The following is a 16627-nucleotide window of genomic DNA, read 5'->3' on the forward strand; positions in this document are numbered from 1 at the left end:
CCCCTCTCTTTTCCTTCTTTTCCCATTTTACTTCTCATTTCCTTTAACACTGATATTTCTATGTTCATTCACTTTTTAGTCCGTTGTTTCCTTTTTTGTTTTTCTATCCCTTCTCATCTATATCTTCCTCTTTCCTTCTATTATTTCCTTATTCCTTCCCCTTCCTTTCTCACTTCCCTTTCTATGTTCAATTACGTTTTAGCCCTTTCTTTTTCCTTTATTTTAGCTTTTCTATTCCTTCTCATGTATCTTCATCTTCCTCTTCCCTGCTATCATGTCCTTTTTCCTTCTCATCTTCCTCTTCCCTCCAATCATTTCCTTTTTCCTTCTCATCTTCCTCTTCCCTCCAATCATTTCCTTTTTCCTTCTCATCTTCCTCTTCCCTCCAATCATTTCCTTTTTCCTTCTCATCTTCCTCTTCCCTCCAATCATTTCCTTTTTCCTTCTCATCTTCCTCTTCTTTTTTCTTTCATTTCTCATCTTTCTTTATCTTTCTATTTCCTCCGATCATTCCCTTTTTCCTTCTCCTCTTCCTCTTTCCTTCTATTAATTCCTTATTCCTACCCCCTTCCTTTCTCACTTCCCTTTCTATGTTCAATCACTTTTTAGCCCTTTCTGTTTCCTTTATTTTAGATTTTCTATCCCTTCTCATCTTCCTCTTCCATCCTATCATTTCCTTTTTCCTTCTCTTTTAAAAAAAAGTTTTTCTTTCATTTCTCATCTTTCTTTATCATTCTCTTTCCTCCGATAATTTCCTTTTTCCTTCTCATCTTCCTCTTCCCTCCAATCATTTCCTTTTTCCTTCTCATCTTCCTCTTCCCTCCAATCATTTCCTTTTTCCTTCTCGTCTTCCTCTTCCCTCCAATCATTTCCTTTTTCCTTCTCGTCTTCCTCTTCCCTCCAATCATTTCCTTTTTCCTTCTCATCTTCCTCTTCCCTCCAATCATTTCCTTTTTCCTTCTCACCTTCCTCTTCCCTCCAATCATTTCCTTTTTCCTTCTCATCTTCCTCTTCCCTCCAATAATTTCCTTTTTCCTTCTCATCTTCCTCTTCCCTCCAGTCATTTCCTTTTTCCTTCTCTCTTTTTCGAAAGTTTTTCTTTCATTTCTCATCTTTCTTTATCTTTCTATTTCCTCCGATCATTCCCTTTTTCCTTCTCCTCTTCCTCTTTCCTTCTATTAATTCCTTATTCCTACCCCCTTCCTTTCTCACTTCCCTTTCTATGTTCAATCACTTTTTAGCCCTTTCTGTTTCCTTTATTTTAGATTTTCTATCCCTTCTCATCTTCCTCTTCCCTCCAATCATTTCCTTTTTCCTTCTCGTCTTCCTCTTCCCTCCAATCATTTCCTTTTTCCTTCTCATTTCCTTTTTCTTCCCTTTCTTTATCATTTCCATCTCTTCTTCTTTCGTTCTATTATCCTATCACAGATGAATGTTCTATTTCCGTTTTCTGCTGTAAAACTTTCCGCCGTTTCCTGTGATCACTGGATTTCCTCCTCTTCTTCCTGTATCATTTGGATCCCTACATTTCCCTAATACTTAATGTACATATCCTCAGAATGTAAGGTCACAAAAGACGATTCTACACAGAAGATCCTGGGGGAAATCCAGAAAGACTTCCGGCTTGTTACAATAATATAATCGGTCGTGACAAATAATGTCTCAGAGGCTTCACCAGTAAATCAGCGCAATTCATCTGAGACGGCTCCGAAATGACCGCAATAAAGAAGCTAAGGGAGGGATCTAAGGGGAAATGAAGATTACAAATAGCAACTAGACTACAGATCTCATTCCTATCCTAGTTTATTTATTTATTATTTATTTATTTTTTAAGTAATTTGGGTAATTAGCTCCACTATTACAGACCATAAACCAGTGGTCTCAAACTGTGGCCCTCCAGATGTTGCAAAAATTTAACTCCCAGCATGCCCGGACAGCCAACGGCTGTCCAGGCATGCTGGGAGTTGAATTTTTGCAACATCTGGAGGGCCACATTTTCAGACCACTGCCATAAACTACAATTGTTTAACCTGATCTTACAGACATATTTCTGCTTTCTGCCTGTTCCACATCTGTTTCTAACCTAGGAAAAGTTCGCTTAAAGGGGTATTCCGGTGAATAAAAATGTTTTTACATAAACCTGTGTCATACAGTTCTACAGATTTGTAAATTACTTCTATTTAAAAAGATTAATCCTTCCAGTACTTATCAGCTGCTGTATGCTCCACAGGAAGTTGTGTTGTTCTTTCCTGTCTGACCACAGTGCTCTCTGCTGACACCTCTGTCCATGTCAGGAACTGTCCAGAGCAGGAACAAATCTCCACAGCAAACCTCTCCTGCTCTGGACAGTTCCTGACACGGACAGAGGTGTCAGCAGTGAGCACTGTGGGCAGACTGGAAAGAACTACTCAACTTCCTCTTTAGCATAAAGCAGCTGATAAGTACTGGAAGGATTAAGATTTTTTTTTTAATAGAAGTAATTTACAAATCTGTTTTTCTTTCCGGCACCAGTTGATTAGAAAACATTTATTTTTCCCCCGGAGTACCCCTTAAAAAAGCACTCTGGGATCTTCTCATGTTTACATAGTGCAGCACAGGCTATTATTAGAGAATAATGTAGAGATTCTTGTTTATATCTTGTGCTTTTCTGTTTTAGCTGATGTGCTAGGCATGGAGTTTTCAGCCATATTGGTCATTTTTTATGGAACAGCAATGATTTCCCAATGCTGCCTACATTTCCAATGAATCCTCTGGCTTTGCAGAGAGAGAGAGAGAGAGAGGTAGTGAGGTCTCATCACTGCATATCACCTAAAGAGAGCAACATTCAATGAGCCAGACGGCAGCAACCAGAAGCCTAAACTGCTGAAATCATAAGAGGGTTGCTGTCAGTTCACACTATGTGCAATTTTGATGCATTTTTGTATACAAAGTGTAATTTTTAGAGAAATGTTGCCTTGTGGAAAAAGTGATTTTATCTATAAACACAATTGAGGCATTTTATAAAGTCTTCCGGCTGTGTTCACATGTTGCATATCTACAGTATTTGTGGAAAGTTTTCACCATGTTTTGGCTGTGTTTTTGCTACAATTTTCCATGATTATTTTTATAACAATTTGTGTTACTCCAGTAAATAGTATCATTTTTTGTCATCATACATCAGGATCCCATAGAGATATCAGCAGTATATAGGAAAAGTTGGAGGGGAGGGGTATAACTACTAATTATTCTGATCCCATAGATACAGCAGCAGTATACAGATAGAGCTGGAAGGGGAGGGGCATAACTACTATGTATCCTGATCCCATAGAGATAGCAGCGGTATACAGATAGAGCTGGAGTGGAGGTGAATTATTTCTATATAGCCTGATCCGAAAGAGATAGCAGAAGCAGTATACAGAAAGAACTGGAGGGGAGGTGTATAACTACTAAATATACTAATCCCATGAGATAGCAGCAGCAGTATACAGATAGAGTTGGAGGGGAGGTGTATAACTACTATATATATCCTGATCCCATAGAAATGTCAGCAGTATACAGATAGAGCTGGAGCGGAGGTGAATTACTTTTTATATAACCTTATATATCCTGATCCCATAGAGATAGTAGCAGTATACAGATAGAGCTGGAGGGAGGTGTATAACTACTATATATCCTGATCCCATAGAGATAGCAGCAGTATACAGATAGAACTGGGTTTGAAGGTATATAACTATTATATATTTGGATACCATAGAGATATCAGCAGTATGCAGATAGAGCTGGAGGGAAGGTGCACAACTACTATATATACTGATCCCATAGAGATAGCAGCAGTATACAGACAGAGCTGGAGGGGTGGTGGATTACTATTATATCCTGATCCCATGAGATAGCAGAAGCAGTATACAGATAGAGCTGGAGGGGACAGGTGTAACTACTATATATATACTGATCCCATAGAGATAGCAGCAGTATACAGATAGACCTTTAAGGGAGGTGTATAACTAATATATATCCTGATCCCATAAATAGAGCAGCAGTATACAGATAGAGCTGGAGGGGTGCTGAATACTGCTGCTGCTATCCCATAGTTGTCAGTAAATACATCTCGTATTTGTTAATAAAGATGAACTTATTGTGCTACTTCTTAGGATGCGTTCACACTGCGGACTCTCAGCTCGCGGAATTCCATGAGCGGAAATTCCGTCTGGCGGCCACCGCCAAAAATACTCCGTTGCTAGGGCTGCAGGGCACTGAGCCAGTGCAGTGCTCACGGAATCCGCGCAAAGAAAAAAAATGTTCTTTCTTTGCGCTGAACAATTCGCCTCTTAAATTCCGCAGTGTGAACGGGTGTCGCGGAGACCCAGTCACACTAATGTTAAGTTCACACTGCTGAACTACACTCGCGGAATTACGCGGGAATTCCGTAGTGTGAATGTAGAGTTCTTGCTCTGGGTGAAATGACAATAAGTTAGTGAACCCGGCCAATGGTCTCCTCCTATCTGGTGCAGGGGGACTCTGTCCGACTGCATATACCAGGCCGCCTGCCAGCAATCTCCACTGCAATGTAGAGTAAATGGAGGCGGCAGAATCTGCAGCTATATATCACTGCGTAGTGTGTTATTTCACTCTCTACAGAAGATGAAAAACCATTACACCGATATAACCAGCTAAAATAATCCTGGAGCAAAATGTAGTGAACCGAAGAGAGTACCCGGGGCGGCTGCAAAACCTGACAACAGAAAAGTGACATGTGTCATAGAGGCCAATGAATATAACTGCAGAACAAGGAATTACACATCACGACCTGATGCTAAATACACGTCACAACGGTAATAAACATGTAATGGTCAGGAAACACTTCAAAGAGACATACAGGAATATAATTACTATAATACTGCTCCTATATACAGGAATATAATTACTATAATACTGCTCCTATATACAGGAATAAAACTACTATAATACTGCTCATATATACAAGAATATAACTACTATAATACTGCCTCCTATATACAAGAATATAACTTCTATAATACTGCTCCTATATACAAGAATATAACTACTATAATACTGCTCCTATATACAAGAATATAACTACTATAATACTACTTCTATATACAAGAATATAACTACTATAATACTGCTCCTATATACAAGAATATAACTGCTATAATACTACCTTCTATATACAAGAATATAACTGCTATAATACTGCTCCTATATACAAGAATAAAACTACTTTAATACTGCTCATATATACAAGAATATAACTACTATAATACTACCTTCTATATACAAGAATATAACTACTATAATACTGCATCCTATATACAAGAATATAACTACTATAATACTGCTCCTATATACAAGAATATAACTACTATAATACTGCTCCTATATACAAGAATATAACTACTATAATACTGCCTCCTATATACAAGAATATAACTACTATAATACTGCCTCCTATATACAAGAATATAACTACTATAATACTGCTTCTATATACAAGAATATAACTACTATAATACTGCTCCTATATACAAGAATATAACTACTATAATACTGCACCTATATACAAGAATATAACTACTATAATACTGCCTCCTATATACAAGAATATAACTACTATAATACTGCTCCTATATACAAGAATATAACTACTATAATACTGCTCCTATATACAAGAATATAACTACTATAATACTGCTCCTATATACAAGAATATAACTACTATAATACTGCTCCTATATACAAGAATATAACTACAATAATACTGTTTCCTATATACAAGAATATAACTACTATAATACTGCCTCCTATGTACAAGAATATAACTACTATAATACTGCTCCTATATACAAGAATATAACTACTATAATACTGCCTCCTATATACAAGAATATAACTACTATAATACTGCCCCTATATACAAGAATATAACTACTATAATACTGCCTCCTATATACAAGAATATAACTACTATAATACTGCTCCTATATACAAGAATATAACTACTATAATACTGCTCCTATATACAAGAATATAACTACTATAATACTGCACCTATATACAAGAATATAACTACTATAATACTGCCTCCTATATACAAGAATATAACTACTATAATACTGCTCCTATATACAAGAATATAACTACTATAATACTGCTCCTATATACAAGAATATAACTACTATAATACTGCTCCTATATACAAGAATATAACTACTATAATACTGCTCCTATATACAAGAATATAACTACTATAATACTGCTCCTATATACAAGAATATAACTACTATAATACTGCTCCTATATACAAGGATATAACTACTATAATACTGCTCCTATATACAAGAATATAACTACTATAATACTGTTTCCTATATACAAGAATATAACTACTATAATACTGCTCCTATATACAAGAATATAACTACTATAATACTGCTCCTATATACAAGAATATAACTACTATAATACTGCTCCTATATACAAGAATATAACTACTATAATACTGCTCCTATATACAAGAATATAACTACTATAATATTGCTCCTATATACAAGAATATAACTACTATAATACTGCTCCTATATACAAGAATATAACTACTATAATACTGCTCCTATATACAAGAATATAACTACTATAATACTGCTGCTATATACAAGAATATAACTACTATAATACTGCTGCTATATACAAGACTATAACTACTATAATACTGCTGCTATATACAAGAATATAACTACTATAATACTGCTCCTATATACAAGAATATAACTACTATAATACTGCTCCTATATACAAGAATATAACTACTATAATACTGCTCCTATATACAAGAATATAACTACTATAATACTGCTCCTACATACAAGAAAATAACTACTATAATACTGCTCCTATATACAAGAATATAACTACTATAATACTGCTCCTATATACAAGAATATAACTACTATAATACTGCTCCTATATACAAGAATATAACTACTATAATACTGCTCCTATATACAAGAATATAGCTACTATAATACTGCTCCTATATACAAGAATATAACTACTATAATACTGCTCCTATATACAAGAATATAACTACTATAATACTGCTCCTATATACATGAATATAACTACTATAATACTGCTCCTATATACAAGAATATAACTACTATAATACTGCTCCTATATACAAGAATATAACTACTATAATACTGCTCCTATAGACAAGAATATAACTACTATAATACTGCTCCTATATTCAAGAATATAACTACTATAATACTGCCCCCCTATATACAAGAATATAACTACTATAATACTGCTCCTATATACAAGAATATAACTACTATAATACTGCCTCCTATATACAAGAATATAACTACTATAATACTGCCTTCGTACACAAAAAATAGGCCAATGGTTCAATCATTGGATTCTTTTTCTTGTTTTGGCTCTCTTCTGTATTGTCACCTATAGTTTCCATAGTACCGCCATATCTCTATACATTGATCTGTTCCCTTCTCCAGTCTCTTGAAGGCCATTCTGTCTTCTCCGTCTTCATCTCCTTTGTTCTCTCCCCTGTAGCAGTGACATGCGGTGATGTGGTGGCGGTGTATAGATCTACTATCCCCCTTGTATATTTGCAAATGTGTGGGAGGAGAATATTACTGGAAATATTTAATTAAATCCAATGTTGGAGATGAATAAACATTTCGGGGTCAGAGTTTTTCCTCTCATATTTTCAAAACTGATCATCAATATTTTTCAAGTAAAGGGATAATCGCAATATATGAGACAGAAAATGACAAAGATTAAGCTTAAACTATTTTTCTGTCTCATATCTATCTATCTATCTCATATCTATCTCATATCTATCTATCTCATATCTATCTCATATCTATCTCATATCTATCTCATATCTATCTATCTATCTCATATCTATCTATCTCATATCTATCTATCTATCTCATATCTATCTCATATCTATCACATATCTATCTACATATCTCATATCTATCTCATATCTATCTATCTCATATCTATCTATCTCATATCTATCTATCTATCATATCTATCTCATATCTATCTATCTCATATCTATCTATCTCATATCTATCTATCTATCATATCTATCTCATATCTATCTATCTCATATCTATCTATCTCATATCTATCTATCTCATATCTATCTATCTATCTATCATATCTATCTATCTCATATCTATCTATCTCATATCTATCTATCTCATATCTATCTCATATCTATCTATCTATCTCATATCTATCTATCTCATATCTATCTATCTCACATCTATCTCATATCTATCTATCTCATATCTATCTATCTCATATCTATCTATCTCATATCTATCTATCTCATATCTATCTATCTCATATCTATCTCATATCTATCTCATATCTATCTCATATCTATCTATCTCATATTTATCTCATATCTATCTATCTCATATCTATCTCATATCTATCTATCCATATCATATCTATGTCATATCTATCTAATATCTATCGTCTATCTATCTCATATCTATCTATCTATCTATCTATCAAGTTCATATCTATTTATCTATCTCATATCTATATATCTATCTATCTCATATCTATCTATCTATCTATCTATCCATATCATATCTATCTATCCATATCATATCTATCTATCTCATATCTATCTATCTCATATCTATCTTCTATCTATCTATCTTATATCTATCTTCTATCTATCTATCTATCTTATATCTATCTATCTATCTATCTATCAATTTCATATCTATCTATCTATCTCATATCTATCTCATATCTATCTCATATCTATCTATGTATCTATCTATCTATATATCTCATATCTATTTATCTATTTCATTTCTATCATCTATCTATCTCTAAATAATAGGGCTTTATAGCAAGTTACTGAATGGGCTCTACTTCTGTGATGGTTAATTTCATAATATATCTGTATAGGGGGCGCTGTTCTTCTGAAGTGATTAATAATACAATCCTTACTTCCTGTTGCCCCCACCAGGGGGAGCTCAGTGCATGTTCACTTCTGCGATCACAACTGGTCTCAGAGGGAGCTGTAGAAACCTGTGTATAGCTCCCCCGGTGGTGGCTGCAGGTAGTCACAATGACATTGGAGTTCACCCCTGATCTGTGACGGCCTTAATCTGAGGTTTCCAATAAAGTTGGGATATGACGCATGAATCTCATTATTCTCAGTTTTTATTAAATTTATTAAAATTCTCTAGTTTTATCACCAGTTTGAGCGCTGGGATTCTTTATATGAAGGTAATGTTTATTTTCTGGATTTAGACGTTTTGCTGCTATTAAAGGCGTGAAAAATGAACCAGTCTGAATATATAATGGAGGCCAGATCAGTCCGTACTGTCATGGCGGCGTATGTGGGGGAAGGGATGATGTATACGGGGGGCGACCAGCACTGCTATAATACAAGACAGCATGGAGGGCGAGAACTGGGGATTGTATGTTACAGCATGGAATAAAGGTAGATAAATAGATAGATATGAGATAGATAGATAGATAGATAGATAGATAGATATGAGATAGATAGATAGATATGAGATAGATAGATATGAGATAGATAGATAGATATGAGATAGATAGATAGATATGAGATAGATAGATAGATAGATAGATATGAGATAGATAGATAGATAGATAGATAGATATGAGATAGATAGATAGATAGATAGATAGATATGAGATAGATAGATATGAGATAGATGGATATGAGATAGATAGATAGATAGATAGATAGATAGATATGAGATAGATAGATATGAGATAGATAGATAGATAGATATGAGATAGATATGAGATAGATATGAGATAGATATGAGATAGATAGATAGATAGATATGAGATAGATAGATAGATATGAGATAGATAGATAGATATGAGATAGATAGATATGAGATAGATAGATAGATAGATATGAGATAGATATGAGATAGATATGAGATAGATATGAGATAGATAGATAGATATGAGATAGATAGATAGATATGAGATAGATAGATAGATATGAGATAGATAGATAGATAGATATGAGATAGATAGATATATAGATAGATAGATAGATAGATAGATATGAGATAGATAGATAGATAGATAGATAGATATGAGATAGATAGATAGATAGATATGAGATAGATATGAGATAGATATGAGATAGATATGAGATAGATAGATAGATAGATAGATATGAGATAGATAGATAGATATGAGATAGATAGATAGATATGAGATAGATAGATAGATATGAGATAGATAGATATATAGATAGATAGATAGATAGATAGATATGAGATAGATAGGTAGATAGATATGAGATAGATAGATATGAGATAGATAGATAGATAGATAGATAGATAGATATATATGAGATAGATAGATATGAGATAAATAGATAGATATGAGATAGATAGATAGATAGATAGATATGAGATAAATAGATAGATAGATATGAGATAGATAGATAGATATGAGATAGATAGGTAGATGGATATGAGATAGATAGATATGAGATAGATAGATAGACAGATATTAGATAGATAGATATGAGATAGATAGATATGAGATAGATAGATAGATAGATAGATAGATATGAGATAGATAGATGTGAGATAGATAGATATGAGATAGATAGATATGAGATAGATAGATATGAGATAGATAGATATGAGATAGATAGATAGATAGATATGAGATAGATAGATAGATGTGAGATAGATAGATATGAGATAGATATGAGAGAGATAGATAGATATGAGATAGATATGAGATAGATAGATATGAGGTAGATAGATAGATATGAGATAGATAGATGTGAAATAGATAGATAGATATGAGATAGATAGATAGATAGATAGATAGATGTGAAATAGATAGATAGATATGAGATAGATAGATAGATATGAGATAGATAGATAGATAGATATGAGATAGATAGATGTGAAATAGATAGATAGATAGATAGATGTGAAATAGATAGATAGATATGAGATAGATAGATAGATATGAGATAGATAGATAGATAGATAGTGTTCTGCTCAGATCTCTATGATTCCACTTCGCTCGTCCACGGTTGACGACTATAGTGACGCCACCTTCTCTTCCTGTTTAACAAATGAGCACTTTAACTCTTTAGTGTCCCCTCCAGAGATCAGGGATGGAGTATAAGAGGTTAATAGAGTGGGGATGCGATGTCTGGAGGGGAGGTTGAACGACCTATGGAAAGGGGTAGAAAAGATGTGGGGCTCAAGAGATTAGGGCTCTACCCATAAAGTGCCCTCCTCATAAGTGATAGGACTGAGCTGACAGCCGAGGACTGTGTGAGGGAACATCCTCCTGATAAGTGATAGGACTGAGCTGACAGCTGAGGACTGTGTGAGGGAACATCCTCCTGATAAGTGATAGGACTGAGCTGACAGCTGAGGACTGTGTGAGGGAACATCCTCCTGATAAGTGATAGGACTGAGCTGACAGCTGAGGACTGTGTGAGGGAACATCCTCCTGATAAGTGATAGGACTGAGCTGACAGCCGAGGACTGTGTGAGGGAACATCCTCCTGATAAGTGATAGGACTGAGCTGACAGCCGAGGACTGTGTGAGGGAACATCCTCCTGATAAGTGATAGGACTGAGCTGACAGCCGAGGACTGTGTGAGGGAACATCCTCCTGATAAGTGATAGGACTGAGCTGACAGCCGAGGACTGTGTGAGGGAACATCCTCCTGATAAGTGATAGGACTGAGCTGACAGCTGAGGACTGTGTGAAGGAACATTCCCCTGATAAGCGATAGGACTGAGCTGACAGCCGAGGACTGTGTGAGGGAACATCCTCCTGATAAGTGATAGGACTGAGCTGACAGCCGAGGACTGTGTGAGGGAACATCCTCCTGATAAGTGATAGGACTGAGCTGACAGCCGAGGACTGTGTGAGGGAACATCCTCCAGATAAGTGATAGGACTGAGCTGACAGCTGAGGACTGTGTGAGGGAACATCCTCCTCATAAGTGATAGGACTGAGCTGACAGCTGAGGACTGTGTGAGGGAACATTCCCCTGATAAGCGATAGGACTGAGCTGACAGCCGAGGACTGTGTGAGGGAACATCCTCCTGATAAGTGATAGGACTGAGCTGACAGCCGAGGACTGTGTGAGGGAACATCCTCCTGATAAGTGATAGGACTGAGCTGACAGCCGAGGACTGTGTGAGGGAACATCCTCCAGATAAGTGATAGGACTGAGCTGACAGCTGAGGACTGTGTGAGGGAACATCCTCCTCATAAGTGATAGGACTGAGCTGACAGCTGAGGACTGTGTGAGGGAACATTCCCCTGATAAGCGATAGGACTGAGCTGACAGCCGAGGACTGTGTGAGGGAACATCCTCCTGATAAGTGATAGGACTGAGCTGACAGCCGAGGACTGTGTGAGGGAACATCCTCCTGATAAGTGATAGGACTGAGCTGACAGCTGAGGACTGTGTGAGGGAACATCCTCCAGATAAGTGATAGGACTGAGCTGACAGCCGAGGACTGTGTGAGGGAACATCCTCCTGATAAGTGATAGGACTGAGCTGACAGCCGAGGACTGTGTGAGGGAACATCCTCCTGATAAGTGATAGGACTGAGCTGACAGCTGAGGACTGTGTGAGGGAACATCCTCCAGATAAGTGATAGGACTGAGCTGACAGCCGAGGACTGTGTGAGGGAACATCCTCCAGATAAGTGATAGGACTGAGCTGACAGCTGAGGACTGTGTGAGGGAACATCCTCCTCATAAGTGATAGGACTGAGCTGACAGCTGAGGACTGTGTGAGGGAACATTCCCCTGATAAGCGATAGGACTGAGCTGACAGCCGAGGACTGTGTGAGGGAACATCCTCCTGATAAGTGATAGGACTGAGCTGACAGCCGAGGACTGTGTGAGGGAACATCCTCCTGATAAGTGATAGGACTGAGCTGACAGCCGAGGACTGTGTGAGGGAACATCCTCCAGATAAGTGATAGGACTGAGCTGACAGCTGAGGACTGTGTGAGGGAACATCCTCCTCATAAGTGATAGGACTGAGCTGACAGCTGAGGACTGTGTGAGGGAACATTCCCCTGATAAGCGATAGGACTGAGCTGACAGCCGAGGACTGTGTGAGGGAACATCCTCCTGATAAGTGATAGGACTGAGCTGACAGCCGAGGACTGTGTGAGGGAACATCCTCCTGATAAGTGATAGGACTGAGCTGACAGCTGAGGACTGTGTGAGGGAACATCCTCCAGATAAGTGATAGGACTGAGCTGACAGCCGAGGACTGTGTGAGGGAACATCCTCCTGATAAGTGATAGGACTGAGCTGACAGCCGAGGACTGTGTGAGGGAACATCCTCCTGATAGAAGTGATAGGACTGAGCTGACAGCTGAGGACTGTGTGAGGGAACATCCTCCAGATAAGTGATAGGACTGAGCTGACAGCCGAGGACTGTGTGAGGGAACATCCTCCTGATAAGTGATAGGACTGAGCTGACAGCTGAGGACTGTGTGAGGGAACATCCTCCTGATAAGTGATAGGACTGAGCTGACAGCTGAGGACTGTGTGAGGGAACATCCTCCTGATAAGTGATAGGACTGAGCTGACAGCTGAGGACTGTGTGAGGGAACATCCTCCTGATAAGTGATAGGACTGAGCTGACAGCTGAGGACTGTGTGAGGGAACATCCTCCTGATAAGTGATAGGACTGAGCTGACAGCCGAGGACTGTGTGAGGGAACATCCTCCTGATAAGTGATAGGACTGAGCTGACAGCTGAGGACTGTGTGAGGGAACATCCTCCTGATAAGTGATAGGACTGAGCTGACAGCCGAGGACTGTGTGAGGGAACATCCTCCTGATAAGTGTGATAGGACTGAACTGACAGCCGAGGACTGTGTGAGGGAACATCCTCCTGATAAGTGATAGGACTGAGCTGACAGTTGAGGACTGTGTGAGGGAACATCCTCCTGATAAGTGATAGGACTGAGCTGACAGCCGAGGACTGTGTGAGGGAACATCCTCCAGATAAGTGATAGGACTGAGCTGACAGCCGAGGACTGTGTGAGGGAACATCCTCCTGATAAGTGATAGGACTGAGCTGACAGCCGAGGACTGTGTGAGGGAACATCCTCCTGATAAGTGATAGGACTGAGCTGACAGCCGAGGACTGTGTGAGGGAACATCCTCCTGATAAGTGATAGGACTGAGCTGACAGCCGAGGACTGTGTGAGGGAACATCCTCCTGATAAGTGATAGGACTGAGCTGACAGCCGAGGACTGTGTGAGGGAACATCCTCCTGATAAGTGATAGGACTGAGCTGACAGCTGAGGACTGTGTGAGGGAACATCCTCCTTATAAGGGATAGGACTGAGCTGACAGCCAAGGACTGTGTGAGGGAACATCCTCCTGATAAGTGATAGGACTGAGCTGACAGCCGAGGACTGTGTGAGGGAACATCCTCCTGATAAGTGATAGGACTGAGCTGACAGCCGAGGACTGTGTGAGGGAACATCCTCCTGATAAGTGATAGGACTGAGCTGACAGCTGAGGACTGTGTGAGGGAACATCCTCCTGATAAGTGATAGGACTGAGCTGACAGCCGAGGACTGTGTGAGGGAACATCCTCCTGATAAGTGATAGGACCTGAGCTGACAGCTGAGGACTGTGTGAGGAACATCCTCCTGATAAGTGATAGGACTGAGCTGACAGCCAAGGACTGTGTGAGGGAACATCCTCCTGATAAGTGATAGGACTCAGCTGACAGCCGAGGACTGTGTGAGGGAACATCCTCCTGATAAGTGATAGGACTGAGCTGACAGCCGAGGACTGTGTAAGGGAACATCCTCCTGATAAGTGATAGGACTGAGCTGACAGCCGAGGACTGTGTGAGGGAACATCCTCCTGATAAGTGATAGGACTGAGCTGACAGCCGAGGACTGTGTGAGGGAACATCCTCCTGATAAGTGATAGGACTGAGCTGACAGCCGAGGACTGTGTGAGGGAACATCGTCCTGATAAGTGATAGGACTGAGCTGACAGCCGAGGACTGTGTGAGGGAACATCCTCCTGATAAGTGATAGGACTGAGCTGACAGCCGAGGACTGTGTGAGGAACATCCTCCTGATAAGTGATAGGACTGAGCTGACAGCCGAGGACTGTGTGAGAGGAACATCCTCCTGATAAGTGATAGGACTGAGCTGACAGCGAGGACTGTGTGAGGGAACATCCTCCTGATAAGTGATAGGACTGAGCTGACAGCCGAGGACTGTGTGAGGGAACATCCTCCTGATAAGTGATAGGACTGAGCTGACAGCTGAGGACTGTGTGAGGGAACATCCTCCTGATAAGTGATAGGACTGAGCTGACAGCTGAGGACTGTGTGAGGGAACATCCTCCTGATAAGTGATAGGACTGACTGACAGCTGAGGACTGTGTGAGGACATCCTCCTGATAAGTGATAGGACTGAGCTGACAGCCGAGGACTGTGTGAGGGAACATCCTCCTGATAAGTGATAGGACTGAGCTGACAGCCGAGGACTGTGTGAGGGAACATCCTCCTGATAAGTGATAGGACTGAGCTGACAGCCTGAGGACTGTGTGAGGGAACATCCTCCTGATAAGTGATAGGACTGAGCTGACAGCCGAGGACTGTGTGAGGGAACATCCTCCTGATAAGTGATAGGACTGAGCTGACAGCCGAGGACTGTGTGAGGGAACATCCTCCTGATAAGTGATAGGACTGAGCTGACAGCCGAGGACTGTGTGAGGGAACATCCTCCTGATAAGTGATAGGACTGAGCTGACAGCCGAGGACTGTGTGAGGGAACATCCTCCTGATAAGTGATAGGACTGAGCTGACAGCCGAGGACTGTGTGAGGGAACATCCTCCTGATAAGTGATAGGACTGAGCTGACAGCTGAGGACTGTATGAGGGAACATCCTCCTGATAAGTGATAGGACTGAGCTGACAGCCGAGGACTGTGTGAGGGAACATCCTCCTGATAAGTGATAGGACTGAGCTGACAGCCGAGGACTGTGTGAGGGAACATCCTCCTGATAAGTGATAGGACTGAGCTGACAGCCGAGGACTGTGTGAGGGAACATCCTCCTGATAAGTGATAGGACTGAGCTGACAGCCGAGGACTGTGTGAGGGAACATCCTCCTGATAAGTGATAGGACTGAGCTGACAGCCGAGGACTGTGTTGAGGACTGCGGTTCTAGGTAAGGCTCCTGTGCAGAGAACAGGAGATCAGAATGGGTTCTCCAGAGTTGACGGTGTTTTCCTTCTAGTAATATTATATTTTTAAAAGTTCAAATAACAGATTCACCTAATGTGACTGTAACCACTAAGATTTTGTTCCTTACCTAAATTGTAACCATCAGGATTGTTGTGCCACTGGCTGTGAGGAAGTGTTAAAGCATTAGCGTCATTTGGATAAACATTTGACATGTTGTCCGGACATCTCTGCAATGTCAAGTTGCAGGTGGGTGAAGTGCACTGCAGCGCGCCTCGCTCCCCAACTGTCACTGAAAAAGTCCATAGAGAGAAAGGTCAGATGGAGCGAATGGCCAGGGAGT

At 39.5% G+C, this 16627-nt stretch overlaps 1 long non-coding RNA gene across 1 annotated transcript in view; it reads right to left on the reverse strand.

Annotated features, from left to right (window-relative positions):
• Window positions 1–16538, reverse strand: part of LOC130272885 (uncharacterized) — a 52783-nt gene extending 36245 nt beyond the window's left edge. Inside the window, exon 1 of the long non-coding RNA XR_008843772.1 lies at window positions 16415–16538. This is a non-coding gene — a long non-coding RNA (uncharacterized LOC130272885). The remainder of the gene's footprint in view (window positions 1–16414) is intronic.
• Window positions 16539–16627: the final 89 nt, after the last annotated feature.

This window comes from Hyla sarda, chromosome 5 (assembly GCF_029499605.1).
Source record: "Hyla sarda isolate aHylSar1 chromosome 5, aHylSar1.hap1, whole genome shotgun sequence".
Lineage (NCBI taxonomy): Eukaryota > Metazoa > Chordata > Amphibia > Anura > Hylidae > Hyla > Hyla sarda.